The sequence below is a fragment of the Dipodomys merriami genome, unplaced genomic scaffold (assembly GCF_024711535.1).
Source record: "Dipodomys merriami isolate MVZ:Mamm:240054 unplaced genomic scaffold, mDipMer1.0.p SCAF_123, whole genome shotgun sequence".
NCBI lineage: Eukaryota > Metazoa > Chordata > Mammalia > Rodentia > Heteromyidae > Dipodomys > Dipodomys merriami.
In genome coordinates, this window is record NW_027202527.1 from 2,112,092 (window position 1) to 2,127,715 (window position 15,624).

The following is a 15,624-nucleotide window of genomic DNA, read 5'->3' on the forward strand; positions in this document are numbered from 1 at the left end:
CCTCTTCTAACTTTGTTGAAGTAGCATCTTGTTTTCAGCCAGAGCCAATCTTGACTATGAATCTCCTTATTTATACCAGCATAGCTGAGATGGTAGGCCCATTCCACTACACCTAGATTTTTCTGCTGTGATGGAGGCTCTCAGGATAATTTTATCCAGACTGCTTTGAAATGCAGTCCTCCTAATCTCTGTCTTATGAGAAGTTAAGGTTGTAGGTGTCAACTAAGAGTGCCCAAATTCCTGTCCTCTATCATCTCTTCCCCTCTCTTTCTTCATTTCTCATCTTTCTTTTCTTCTTCCTTCCTTTTTTTCTTTGTTGGTTATCAGGCTTGAAACCTGGTCCTGGGAGCTGTTGCTGAGCTCTTCAGCTCAAGATTAGTGCTCTACCACTTGAGCTACTATGCTGCTTCTGGGTTTTGTTAGTTTATTGTAGATAAGTATTTCATGGCATTTCATGTCCTGGCTGGATTTGAACAATTCTTAGATCTCACCTGCATGCACCACTGACACCTGGCTCCTTTCTTCCTTTTCTTCTTTCCTTCCTTCCTTTCTTCCTTCCTTCCTTCCTTCCTTCCTTCCTTCCTTCCTTCCTTCCTTCTTTCCTTCCTTCCTTCCTTCCTTCTTTCCTTCCTTCCTTCCTTCCTTCCTTCCTTCCTTCCTTCCTTCCTACCTTCCTTCCTTCCTTCCTTCCTTTCTCTTTCTTCCTTCCTTTCTTTTTCTTTTCTTTTTTCCTCCCTCCCTCTTTCCCTTCCTCCTTCCCTTCTTCCTTCCTTCCTTTCTTTCTCTTTCTTTCTTTCTTTCTTTCTTTCTTTCTTTCTTTCTTTCTTTCTTTCTTTCTTTCTTCCTTCCTTCCTTCCTTCCTTCCTTCCTTCCTTCCTTCCTTCCTTCCTTCCTTCCTTTCTATCTCTTGTGTTGTTGCTGAGCTTTTATGCTCAAGTCTGGTGCACTTCCATTTGAGGCTATAACTTCTGGCTTTTTGAAAGCTAATTGGAGATAAAGGTCTCATAGATTTTCCTGCCTGGACTGGCTTTTAAATGAATTCTTACCTCTCACCTTCCTCTATAGCTAGGATTACAAGCATGAGGTATTAATGCTGGCTTCCTAGGTATATGCTGTGTGATTGAACCTGCAGCCTTGTATATGGAAATCAAATGCTCCTGAACCTGCTGTCTTTGGTTGGCCTAGGATTTCTTCTGTTGAGTGAGATTGGGTTACCTGGATTTGTAGGAAGTCCTCAGTGTTAAAGCAGGGTTACCAAGCAGGGTTACCAAGAGCAGTCTGTGTAACATCCTGTGAGAGGAATGAGGGTTCAGTGGTATGATTTTGGTTTGAACTAAAGTCTTGTTTTCTGTAGTCCTTTGAGATAGGCTCAATTTCATGTACTGTTTTCATGGAATGTGTTACATAAAATTGGGCACTCTGACACGGAGGACACTCTGAGGAGTGTCTGTATAACCTTAGTAGGGATGTTCTACTAGTACAAGTGTTTTATGGCCCTGCAGTACTTTCAAGGTCTCTAGTAACTAAGTTACTCACACCTAGGCTGTGTGTCTTCTCAGCCATGTTGAGGTAGAACTGTATTGATCAAAGTCCTTCTAATCCATTACTCTCTAGGTACATGGTACACTGAAAGTATTCCCTGCCTAATGGGCTCCCTAATTAGGAAATTCCAATACATTAGAAAAATTGAATTTAAATTTACATTGTATAGTTAACTAATGTAAAACAAGCAGTGAGAGTTTTTCTATGATCTTCCTCTACTTTCCAAATATTAACCCCAATATACCATATTTCCATTAAAGTGTAATTTCTAATTTTACCATTCCACTGAGGACAAACAATTACCAATATAATGTGGTTTTGTATATTTGCTAATATCTAGAATGTGTGACATTTTGTGTCTCTTTTTCAATTAACATAGGCTTTTTCCATTTTTAAAAAAATCATCATTTGTCTTTTTTAAAGGATGAAAGTACCCAGGCATTAGTGACTGTTGCCTACCTACTCAGAGGGTGAGATCTGGCATTGGGGTTAGATGCCAGCCCAAGCAGCCAAATCCTTGAGACTCCTTTCTTCAATTAACTACCACAGAAAATAGAAATGGTCCTGTGGCACTTGTGGTAGAGTGATAGCTCTGAGCATACAAAAGCTCAGGGATAGGGCCTAGGCCTAGAGTTCAGGTTCCATGACCAGCACGGGTCTATTGTGAGTAATAATGTTATGAATATTTGTGTCATAGCATTTGTTTCACTACTGAAGCCATTTGTACTCCCACAGCTGGTTTCAAAGGTTATCAGTTAATTTTGCTTTTATTATTTTGTTTATTTTATTTTGGTGGTGGAGCTTCAATTCTGGACCTAGTACTGTTCATTAGCTCTTCATCTCAAGGCAAGTGATTTGCCACTTGAGCCACAAAGCCACTTCTGGTTTTCTGGTGGTTAAATGGAGAGCATCTCATGGATGTTCCTGCAAGAGCTGGCATTCAATCATAAACCACAGATCTCAGCTCCCTAATAAGCTAGGATGATGGGCATGAGCCACAGGTGCCCAACTATATATACATATTATATATATATATATATATATATATATATATATATACTATGTGTATATATACTATATGTATACATAGTATATATGTATATGTATGTATATACATACATATACAATATGTATATATAGTATATATATGTATATATAAGCATATATATATATATATGTTTATTTTTGTTGGTCATGAGTCTTGAACTTCAGGCCTGGGCTTTTCAGCTCAAGAGTAGCACTCTACCACGTGAGCTATAGTACCACTTCCGGTTTTTCTGGTAGTTAATTGGAGATAAGATTCTTAGTACTTTCCTGCCTGGCTAGCTTTAAACCCCAATCCTCAGATCTCAGCCTCTTGAGTAGCTAGGATTAGGGTGTGAGCCACTGGTGCCCAGCATTGTTTTTTTAATTTAATTTTATTGTCAAGGTTATGTACAAATGGGTTACAGTTAGATAGTTTATGTAGGGAATACAATTCTTGTCAAACATTTTACCACCTTCCTCGTTTTTCTCTCACTCCTACCTCCCAATCCTCTCCCCTAGTTGTAAAGTTCATTTCCAACATATTATCTTGTTAAGGCTGTGCACTGGTCCACCCTTTGTCCTTTCTCTCACCATTTTATTTTTACCCTTCCCTATTTCAGATGAACATATATACAACACAGAGGGTGCCAAACCCAAATACAATAATAACAAGGCATAAATCATAGAGGGAAACAAAGAATGAAAGAAATAACTTCACATAGCACATTAAAAAATACAACAAGAAAGAAAAAAACCTCTTGTTTCCATATCTTGGACTTCCTTTCAGTTTCTTTTTCTTTCATAAACAATAATTCTTATTTTCTCTTTTACCATAGTCCTCTTGGTGTGAATTTCAACACTTTCATTTTATTCTAAAATTGACTCATTTCATATTTGCATAATTCACCAACCTCATCTAAGTAGCTTCAGAGTGCTTTCTCTGCTCTTTAAGGCACCTGTTAATCATGTTGCTAATTATTTTCATTGATATACCCAATGTTTTTTAAGTCAGTGAAATCTCATTTGTCTTTCTTGATCTGCCCTATATTTGTGATAACACAGAACATTCATTGTCAAGGAAAACTTTACTTCCCTTCCTCTGTTGCATTTTCTTGGCATCAGTGCAGTCATTAAGCCAATGTGCAATACTCATTAAGCAAACAACTCATTTGAGACTCAGGCTCCAAGAAAAAAGGAAATTAATTCATGGTACAGATGCTTGGGTAAACAAGTACCTCAAAGTCAAAATTAACAAGCCATAGTTTTCTGTTTTGTGCCAGAGAGTAAACTCAAGTACTAAATAAGTACTTTGACATTGCTCTTTACTCTCCAACTACAGTCTTCTTTTTTTGTAAAGATACTGTACAGTGAGGTTACAGTTACATGACAAAGGTAATGAGCACATGTTCTATTGAGCATTGGTACTGCTCCTTTGTTTTTCCCTTACTGTCTCTTCCCTCCGGACATCCCGAAGAGCTTGTTCATTTTCAACATAGTGTCTTGTATATCTCATTATTACAATGGTTGAACCAGTATCCTTATTTCAGCATTTTGTTATTTCCCTTCCTCTCCCCACATTAGAAAATGGTATATACAAGATGCAGGGCACCAGAGTCAAATACAGTAACTACAGAGGTAATACCATGGGAGAAGAACATAGAAACAACAATAATAACAATAATAACTTCTTTCACATAGTACATTATAAACAACAGTGACAAAGAAGAAAACCTCTTGTGACCTATCTTGGGGTTCATTTCACTTAGCATCATCTTATATAGTTATATGTACAAAGCTTTTGACCTTTTCTGCTTGTTTGGTAAGATGTATCCTAGATGTAGGTAGTTATTGCAAATAAGGGAACCCATGGAACCTATGTGTCTTTGAGTCTAGCTAACTTCACTTAATATAAATTTTTCCAAGTCTTTCCATTTCCTAGCAAATGTGTCATTCTTTCTGATAGAACCATAGAATTCCATTGTATATAGATAACACATTTTCTTGATCCATTAATCTACTGAGGGACATTGGGATTGGTTCCATATCTTACCTCTGGTGAATAATGCTGGGACAAAAATAGTTGTGCTGGTAGCTTTAGTATTGCTTTGATTGTGATCCTTTGTGTAAATGCCCAAAAGTGGATTATAGGGGAGCTCTATGGGTAGTCTTCAGAAAAGCCTCAACTTGCTTTCCTGAATGGTTGAACAAGTTTACCTCCCACCAGCAATGCAATAGAATTATCTTTTGGCCATGTCCCTCCAGCATTTGATGTTACTGGATTTCTTGATTATAGCAATTCTAACTAAGGTGAGCTGGAATCTCAATGTTATTTTGATTTTCATTTCTTTTATGGCCAGAAGTTGAGCATTTCTTCATGTGCCTATTAGATATTCTTATTCCCTTTTAAGAGAAGTCTCTATATCTTTAGCCCACTATAATGGGACAGTTGTTTCTTTGAGGATTTGTTATTGGAGGACTTAATTTTTTGAGTTCTAAGTATATTTTAGATATGAGTGAAGCCATTGTCTGTTGTATGGCTAATGAAGTTCTTCTTCCAATCTGTGGGCTTTCTTGCTAGCTATGTCCTTTGCCATGTGAAGCTTTGCAGTGTCATGCAATTCCATTTGTTCAACATTTCTTTGATTTGATGTGTTTCTGGGTCTTTACTAAGAAAATTTCAGCTAGTGCCAAGGAGTCCTACAGTTTCTCCCATTCTTTCTTGTAATGTTTTCAAGGTATGTGCTTTTATTTCTAGGTCTTTGATCCATTTGGAGATGATTCTGGTGCAGGGTGATAAATAAGGTTGTAACTTTAGTTTTCTACAGATGTTTAACCAATATTGCCAACACTATTAACTGAAGCAACTGCCTTTCTTCCATTCTATTTTTTACCTCCCTTATTAAAGGTGGATGTAAGTATGTTTTTAATGGCCTTTATTGTAATTATGGCTTCTTTCCTAGCAAATTATGTACATTTGCTATACATTGTTATTAAACTCTTAAACCTTCTTTTATTCTCAATCTTACCATTTTCATTCAGTCTGCACATGTAAATCTCAGATGACCAATATTCTCAAGTAAAATTTCCTTCACTAAATCTTCCTATTGCATCTGCTTTTGATACATAATAAATTGTTCCCCAAGCCAATTCATCTTGGTCTTTGAAATATGGCAAGATGTACCCATGTCTATCCTTTTTAATGCTTTTATTTTTCTTTTATCCATGTTTTGGCCTTCTTTAGAACTCTATACATGTTTGCTCTCAGTCTTAGTCTTTTACTCAGAGTTCCTTAGCCCTTTTAAACAGAAATAAAGAGCTCTTCTTCCCTGCTGAAAAGGGATCCAACCTCCTGTTGGTAAATTCTTCCTTCTTGTTGGCAAGTAGGTATTTCTTTTCCATCTTCTTGGTAAGTATGTATATCATTATTGACTTTCCCCACCTTGGTTCTTCTTTGTTTGTTTGTTTTATTTTTGTTTCTGTCTTGTTTTAATGTAGGGATGCAAATATTTGGTTTGTCCTGGATTGTTTTTATTATGTCATCATGTTATTCAAGTATTAGTTCATAATGTTTCATTATTATCCATTGTAGCATTGAGCTATAATATCTATTAAAGTATATCCTCCTCAGCATTCTTTATTTATAAAAATTTTAATTCATAACTTGTACTCATGTATATGTATGCATGAATATATGTATTCATGTGCATGTATGTATGTATGTGTGTATATATGTATATATGTACTGTCAGCACTGGGATTAACTTTCAGGCCTCATAATTTCAATCCACTTTTTACTCATAATAGCAATGTGTAACTTATGTTATACCTCAGGTTGCTGTGATAGAGGAATGCTGGAGCCGATTCAGATATGGTGAAATTTCATGAGTGGAAAGATATAGGATTGGGAAAAGTATTAATTACTACTTTAATAGAATGCAGAAAATTCTCATTTTACTTTGAGTTTGTGTGTGCATGTATCTATGTACAGATGACTGCATACAGGAAGTAGAGCTGGGTAGAATGAGGATGGAATTATTTATCTATAAAACACAGAAACATATACACACAGAATATATGAATATCATATAGGCCACATTCTCCCTGAATGTGGTGACAGCCTTTGTGAGCTTGGGACATGGAGGAGACAAAATGAATGTAAGTGTTGTTGCTGGGGTTACAGTTACATAACTAAGATAATGAGTACATTTCCTAGTAAGCATTGTTGGGGAAGAGCCTATTTCCCTTCCTCCTGTCTGGTTCTAGGAAACTCCTGAAATGTTTCTAGGGCTACAGACTTACATGTGGATTTCAGACAGTACAAAGGAAAGAGAGTGTGCAAAATGGAAGAAGCTCTGTCATGGTCTTTGTACTTCATTTATAACTATACCACATGGCAGAGTGGAGAAGTCGTCCTGAGGACAGACTCTTGAGTTTGAAAAAGAGAAAGATGAGGAGTGTTTTTAGTAGGTAATCACACAAAGGCAAACACAAAGCAGCATTCTATAGGCTAGAGAGCTTTGAGAACTCCATCTTTAGAATATACACCCCAGTCTCCTTCCTTTCTTCCTCTTCTCTGTAACATCCCGTTGCAGATTGAATATGGATATGTATCCTTAACAAGAACATGCCTTTTACATTATCCAATTATCAGAGTACCACTCCATATTGATATCAGGGTTTGAAAAATGTCAGCCTTCCTCCTAGAATGGAGTTGGGTTAGCTTAGTACACCTAACCATTCATGAACCTCTGCTGAATGTGTGGATGAGTGGGCTAGGAGGAGGGTAGCCCTATATAGATTGCCCCAAGGTAGTTATGAGCCCTCTTATTGCTGTTAAACTGGCTCCTGCACAAACAGGTCAAAGACTGATCTTCCCAATCCTAAAGCTACTACAGGTCTCTAGTGGTCCCATAGCTCCATTAATTTTACTGTTTATGTACTATTCCTGGGAATTGAAGTTAGGGCCTGGGTGCTGTCCTTGAGTATTGCTCCTCAAGGCTAGCAATCTACTACATGAGTCACAGCTCCACTTCCAGCTTCTTGGTGGTGAATTGGTGATAAAAATCTCACAGACTTTCCTGACTCAGCAGGCTACACTCCACAATCCTTAGATGTCAGCTTCCTGACTGCTAGCATTATAGGTGTGCACCCACCAATGCCTAGATGTTTTCTAAAACAACCATTCATTGTTGGTAAGAAATCAATGCAGCCATCTTCATTCTGGTCTGTTGTATAGGGATATAGCACCATGCATTATTTGGAAGACTGAAATAATAAGAACAACATTTAATTCTTTAATAAATGGTCCCCAGATGCAGCAGTTGAGTCCAGAGAAGCAAGTTTTAGGATTCAGATAACTTAGATTGGTTTTCAGTACCTGAAGAACTGATAAATGATGATGGCTTTGCAGCTCATTCAGTTGGGAGAATAATTTTCCCACTTTCCATGGAGGCAATCAGAGAAAAAATATTAGAAATTTTTTGTTTAGCTCCAAGTTATTTGGGAAAGAATTATAAATGTGGAACTGTTACATATGTTTTTGAAATATCAGGATCAGTTTGGAATTTCTGTCTCTCAAATAGAGTCCTGCCTGCATTGTAGGAGCCATTCAACAGTTTCTCTAATCCTCTATTTCTCATTATGGTTGCTTGTTCTTATTTTTTTTATCTTTCTTTGTTTTATATTTTTTATATTGAAAAATAGTGTACAGATGGATTACAGTAACATGAGAAAGGCAATGAGTACATTTCCTATTGAGCGTTGTACTTCCTCCTTTGTTTTTCCCCTATCATCCCTTCCTTCCCTATACAGTGTAAAATTTTGTAGGTATTTTTTTAATTTTTAGATCAACATCCACCTGACTTGCTTTTCAGAGAGAAAGAGTAAGAGCAGCCATGGCAATAGAAACAGCAGCTGCTCAGTTCACTGCAGAAACAGTGATGGCAGTTAGGGTCCAATAGAACATTTGGTATATATGAGTAACATAGGGGTAAATTTAATTGAAATATCTCAAAAGTCTTGCCAAATTGAGTGGCAGCTGCTCGATGATTGGACATGAAAGTATGAACCAGGCTTAAACTGGATATGTGAAAGTGGGAAATACAGTAGGCAAAATAAGAATACTTGGGAAAAGTGAAATAAAAAATGACTTTTGCTTGTGTCAATTTAATCAATGTAGACACAAGTAACATAGAAGAGTATGGAATACAAACTATGACATCATCAGTCAAATTGTATTCTGGTTTTCTTACACGTATCACTTTTTTGTATCATGCCAAGGAAGAGAGTTCTAGGTAAGAATACAGTTATAGTCTCCATATGGGCATGTGGATCATTTCAGTAGATGTTCAACAAAATCTAATATCCATTAATGCAAAACACTCTGGAGAAGCTAGAAATACAAGGAGCATACCTCAAAATAATTACATCTATCTTTGACAGACCAACAACCAACTGAATGGTGAAAAAATTAAAGTAATTTCCTTTATAATCAGGAATATGGCAAGGTGGTCCAGTCTCTACTTCTCAATACATTTCTGGAATTCCTGTCCAGAGCAATGAGAAAAGAAAATGAAATAAAAGGGATTCATGTAGTGGAAGGAGAAATCAAACTATCCCTATTTGCAGATGGCATGATACTAATACCTAAAACAACCCAAATTTTCCATCACTAGTCTCCTAGACCTGTCAGAAAACTTTGGTCAAGTAGCAGGATATAAAATTAATGCACAAAGATCAGTAGTCTTCCTGAATATCAACAATGTACAAGCAGAGAGGGAAATCAGGAAAACTACACCATTAAAATAAAAAGCTATCTGGGAATAAACCTAAGGAAGCAAAACACATTTATAGCAATACTGTGCAAATATGAAGAAAAGAATCAAAACAACCTCTGTATATGGAGTTTCCATATTCATGGACAGCTAGAATTCATATTGTGAAAATGTCCATAAGTGATCTTCAAAGGTAATGCAATACCCATCTACTTCCAAAAGTGGTTTACAAATCTAATACTAACCCCATCAAAATCCTAGTGAAGATCTTCACTGAGATAGAGAAAGCAGGCTAAAAATTCATATGTAACAGCAAAATACCATGAATAGCTAAAGAAAGTATAGGCAAGAATGGTGATGATTGGATCATCCCAATCTCAGACCACAAGTTCTGCTACAAAACCATACTAAAAACAGCAGCTTGGTGTTGGCCCAAAAATAGACCCAAACATCAATGGAATAGAAGATCCAGAACTAATTTACAAATATGAGAATTTTGTTATCCCAATATCCAAAATATACAAGGAGCTCAAGATAGTAATCCCTCCCAAAGCTAAACAATCACTTACTAACTGGGCAAAGGAGCTACAGGAAGATTTCTTAGACAAAAAAATAGTTTCAGAAAGGCAAAGAATTATTACATAAGGAAATGCTCATCTTCCCTGGCAAGAAAGGAATTGCAAATCAAAACAACTCTCAGATTCTATCATACCCCAGATTGGCTAATATGGTGAATTCAACAAAAACAACATCAGATGTTGGCAGGAATTTGGTAAAAAATGAACTTTATTTCACTTTTAGGGGGTATGTAAGTAGTTCAAACAGTCTGTATAGCACTCAGGAAGTTTCTGAAGAAAATTAAACATAGATCTTCCGAACAACGCAGCCATCCCAATCCTGGGCATTCAACCTGCACATGACAACCAGAATACCATAAGAAACCTGTACATCCACGTTCACTGCTGCACTATTTGTAATACCAAATTATGGAAACATCCCACATAACCTATAAAAAATGAGTGGATTGAAATAAATACACAATGGAGTTTTACAGAGCCATGGAAAAATATTATGGAATTTTCAGGGAAACAGAAGGAACTAGAAAATGCATTTTAAGTGAGGTAAGGCAAACTGGGAGAGACAAATGATACAGGACTCTAGGCTTTCAAGCACAGTTATACCAAAGGAGAATACTCTTAGGATAGGAAAGCAACAGCACAATGCCTGTGTGCATCTGATCATACAAAAAATTATTTATCAAAATTAACTCCAGGAAACTGAAATGAGATTTTTTTTCTTTGTTGCATTTTTTTTTCCTTTTGTCTTATTTATTCATTTATCTGTCTTTGGGAGGGTAAACGAATGACATAGAAATAGAGGGACAATGGGTGAACAGATGCAACAGTAACACTCAGTAGACCCTACATTGAAAATGAACTATACAACTTGTTGGTGGGGATGGTGTGATAAATTGGGAGAGAGCAAGAAAAGAGATGACATTACCCAAGAGGAGATGTACTCCTTAACCACTTATGTAATGGTAAGCCCTCTGTTCATCAATTTCATAGTAACAATAAAATTATTTTAAAATATGGCCTAAGCTGCGTGCTGGGGGCTCATACCATAATCCTAGCTATTCAGGAGGTTGAGATCTAAGAATGGCAGTTCAAAACCAGTGCAGGAAGGAAAGTCCGTGAGACTCTTATCTCCAATAAACCACTCAGAGAACTGGAAGTGGCAGTATGGCTCACAGGGTAGAACCTAGCCTTGAGCAGAAGAGCTCAATAAAATAAAAATAAAATAAATATAAAAAATAAAAATAAAAAATACGGCCCATGTCAAGTTTTGAATCTTACTTGCATCAGGTCATGAGAGATATCCATCTGCCAATGAAATAGTTACTACAGAAATTGTTAAAGGGTAATGGTTGCTCTCCTGATAAGAAATGTCTCTGGTGTCCCCAATCAAATAATAAGCATATTTTATGTTTTGTCTTTTATGTTGTCAAGGAAAAATTCAGCAAACAATGTCATATGGGGGTTCCATTTCAGTGCTCTGTGGCATTTTAGTGTTCTAAATTTAGTAATAAAAAGGTTCTCTCTATAATCAAACCAGAGGCATTCAGTCCCACAATCTGAATAAAAAGTGAGATTAGTCAGGGGTATCATCAGAAGCAGAGTGAGAATGTACATGCTCTTGTGGTATAGTCTTTGTACAACAAGCAGAGAAACTGTAACTGTGGGGGTATTGAAGAAGATGCAAAATATTGTGGTTCATGTAGTTGCCACCAACCAGCTGTTTTAAATAAGGATCCACTGGGACACAGTTGGGTGTCATTATTGGAAATGGCAGTAGTGTAAATAAAGTCAGTTTTGCATAGTGACTCAGCATATTCCCTGTACCAGAATTGTAGCATAAATGAAAGTAGTAATAACACAACATGTAATCTTGAGTAGAGTTGTTCAATACATGACAACTCTAGGGGCTAGATAAGCTGTAAAACTGGTTTTCATGTGTCCAGAGAGCTCCTACTCTTGACCTCATTTTCCCTGCTTTCTGTTTCCACTTTTGTTGCCAGAAGCATTCACTGGTGATGTTTCATTTCATGATCAGGCAAGGTGATCGTTGCCATCTTGGCAGAGGGATGAAGAGTTGGTCTTTTCAGCTTATGATATTGTTTGACACAGTGAATATGTAGCAACTGTCATCCTGTAGGACACAGAACACAAGCAGGCTTCCTCCCACAATAGTAAGTGTATAAATAGCCCTTTCCAGAGCCAATTTTCTCTAATGTCTTTTGCCAATACCTCGGGTCAGTGAACACTGTAAAGAAAGTGGTGCTTACCTTAGTGGCTCACGCCTGTAATCTCATCTACTCAGGTGGCTGACATCTGAGGATTCTGGTTCAAAGACAGCCAAGGTAAGAAAGTCCATGAGGCTTTCATCTTCAATTATATACCAGAAAACCAGAAGTGTCACTGTGGCTTAAGTAGTAGAGAGCTTTCTTTGATGTGAAGAGCGCAGGGATAGTGCCCAGGCCCAGAGTTCAAGCCCCACACCAAAGGGCAGAAAAAGAAAGAAAGCGGTACTAAAAATGCCTTTCAGGCAAACACATATTGGTCACAATTTAAAAATTTTGTAACAAATAAAATGTCAAATATCTGATCTCTAGCAGATGTTTCCTCATTCTCCCTTCTGTTTATTTACATAGGTTTATTAAAGTATGACAAGCACATTCTAAAAATTTTTTACCTTGTGGGGATACAAGAAATACTATAGTGATGCTAAATTTGCCACTGCTGGAAAAGTGGCTGAAAATTGTGAGAGCTCTAACAGGATTCATTATTAGTTTTAAAGTGTTATGGCTTTTCCATATGAATAAAACTTTCTAATAAATGGGATCAGACATGTTTGTCCATTCAACACTGTGGCTGGTAGGAAACAACAACAACAACAACCAAAGATAAATTGAAACCTAGACATAATTTTTTGCCCAATGGAGAGACATACAAAATCCAACTAGGTTGACCTAATCCTTGTATGAGTGGGCCAAAGTCTAACAGTCATTTGCTTTACATCATATAAAAGCCTCCATTTCCTGATTTGGGGGGAATGACAAAAATTGGTGAACCACATGAACTAGTAGAGAGCTGGGCAATTGAGTTAGTAATTTCTCCCCTTTCAAAGCCCCAAAGTTCAACCCCCAACTAGTATCTCTATAGGTCTTATTAAAGGTAGGAGAGGTATAACAATAGTGACTCTTAGGTAAAACAGTCTGAACTTGAATATATATATCACACTGACTCACTAGGTAACATTCTCCACAGTTTAACTGGTATGTTTCACATGGAAGGTTGAACAACATACCTGTTTTTTTTCATGGCCAATGCATTCTTATTGTTTGATACTCAATGTGCACATTTCTGTTGTACCTACTCTAGTCACTGAGTAAAATGCCATCCTTGTTTGCCATACCAATAGCCACGCTTGCTCAGCAGTATCAGAAGAATCTGGGCCAATGTGAATCAAGCTAAGGAAAGGCCTGCATTGAACTGGTATAATAAGAAGGGGCATATTTTGTTCTATAGAATGGAGGCAACATAGGTATTGCTATAGAAGGGAGGACTCCATTACTGTATTTAATGACCCCAACATAAAACATGGTAGCAACAGCACTGGGCATACCACATCATCTGACTCAATGACTATAAATATGATTTCACACCCCTTAGTTTTCATAATAGATCTTCCAAAAACTGGTCTCACCATGCATTCAGGGTAGGACCATATTCTCTTGTTGCTACTTTAGGATTAGTTCTATACCATGATGAAGTCCAAGCAGTGCCTCTTGTTGCAGCCCTGAGTTCAGTGACCCTTCGCTGATCTGGCCGCAGGACCCTTGTTGTTGTCAGGATGTGTTGCTGTTCCCTTCCTAGCTCCTGTATTGAATAGGATGCAGGATCATGCACCATTTGTTCCATATTCCAGCAATGAACTTCCACACTTTTCAAACCTGGATTGACAGACATTGACCCACAATTTTCCCTTCATATATTTAGGGCAGTTTCTTTGTGGAAAATTTTAGTCCCTGTCACTTGAGGCCTTCTTTTCCAAATTGACCTTATTAGTTTACTTAAGACATTTGTTAGAAGGGGTTATAAACCTGCAGACAATATTTGAACTTTACGTAAATCTGTGCCTACATTTTGACATGCCTTAATCAGCTAAGCAGCATCATGTGCAGTAGTTCTAATGAAGTTTATATATCATTGACTATCAACATTAATATTTTTGTTGGTTAAGCAACAACAGAATATCAGCTACCCCAAGAGTTTCTGTCTGGTGTTTGAAATATTTGGTGGTAGGTTGGGTAGCTACCAAGGAATCACTGCATAAACAAGCCCTGATCTTGTTGACCTTGTATATGGCTCAACAAGAGCACCCTGCCTTAGCAGTAAAATCATACCTATTCCATTATTTTGATTATCTAGTCCCATGTCTGAACATTGTTGTTATTCTACATTTCATACAGTATATTTAGCTGGAATTAATATAGTTTGGATTAGTTCCTTCTGCTCCCAAGGGCATAATCACTGGGAATATCCTAAATTACTACAGTGGACTTTGTAATCCATATTATGAAACAATTCTTCTTAATTCCTTAAAAATCATAAAAGGAAGAAACATATGACTGGTTTTTCTATGCTGCACTAACATGGCAATGGCCTGGAATTCAGCCAACACTTTTTGCAATTAGCCATCACAACAGGACTTGCCAGATGACACCCCAGTGGGCAGGTGATGTAGTTTCCTTCTCCTCTTGTCTGTACACCTTTGAGAGAGAGGAGGAAAATTAGAAGCATTCTTCTTTTCAATTATTACTTTTGAAATTGCACACCAGGTTATCTTGGCAACTTTACTGGCAAAGCACAATACAATGTAGTCATTATGTCATATTAATGATAATGGAACAAGTTCCCTAGCTTTGGTGTGGTTTTAGCACCTGTACACCTTTCTATATTTCCACAGCTGAATTTTCTTCGTTCAGAAACCAAAGACAGGGCCCTTGGATGCACTAAATATTACTGATTTGCTGTCCTTTCTTAACATTATATTTGAGTGTGCAATTGTTTCAATGTTCTTAAACAAATATTTTGTTAATAGGAAAGGAATTATTCCATTTTAGAAGAAATTCCTCACTGAAGCTAGTCATGACAGCAGCTATTCCTCACATGTGCTGCTGTTTTTTATCTAACACTGATTAGTTAGTCTGGACACCTTCACTCACAATTCTGTCATTGGACTTTCCTGGCTTCCTAGGCTATGATTTGCCAGCCCCATTCCACAGATACATGTGATGGCAGAGGAAGAATTAATTATGTAACAGTATTCATAAACAGTCTGTAGATATAATTATAGATAGATAAATAGATATAGATATATACTCATGTTTCCTTGACAGCCAGGATATTTTAATCAACAGATATGGTAAAAATGCAGAAACTCCTCTGCCCTTTGCTGTTACTGGACCCAAGAGTACATGGTAGTTTTTGGATAGGTTTGGTTACAGATGATGGTAATTGCCTCATCTCATCATCTGATCTTTGGAGACACTTTACCCTCCTGATCTTTGGCATCCTGAAATATATATCTGGATACACTATAGTCACAGATACCAATAATTCCCTACATAGTGGCTTCTGTATGAGCCATGTGCCCCAGGTGCAATGTGGAACTCCATGCAAACTTTGGCAGTAAATACACTTAGGCTCTTATAGTTGGG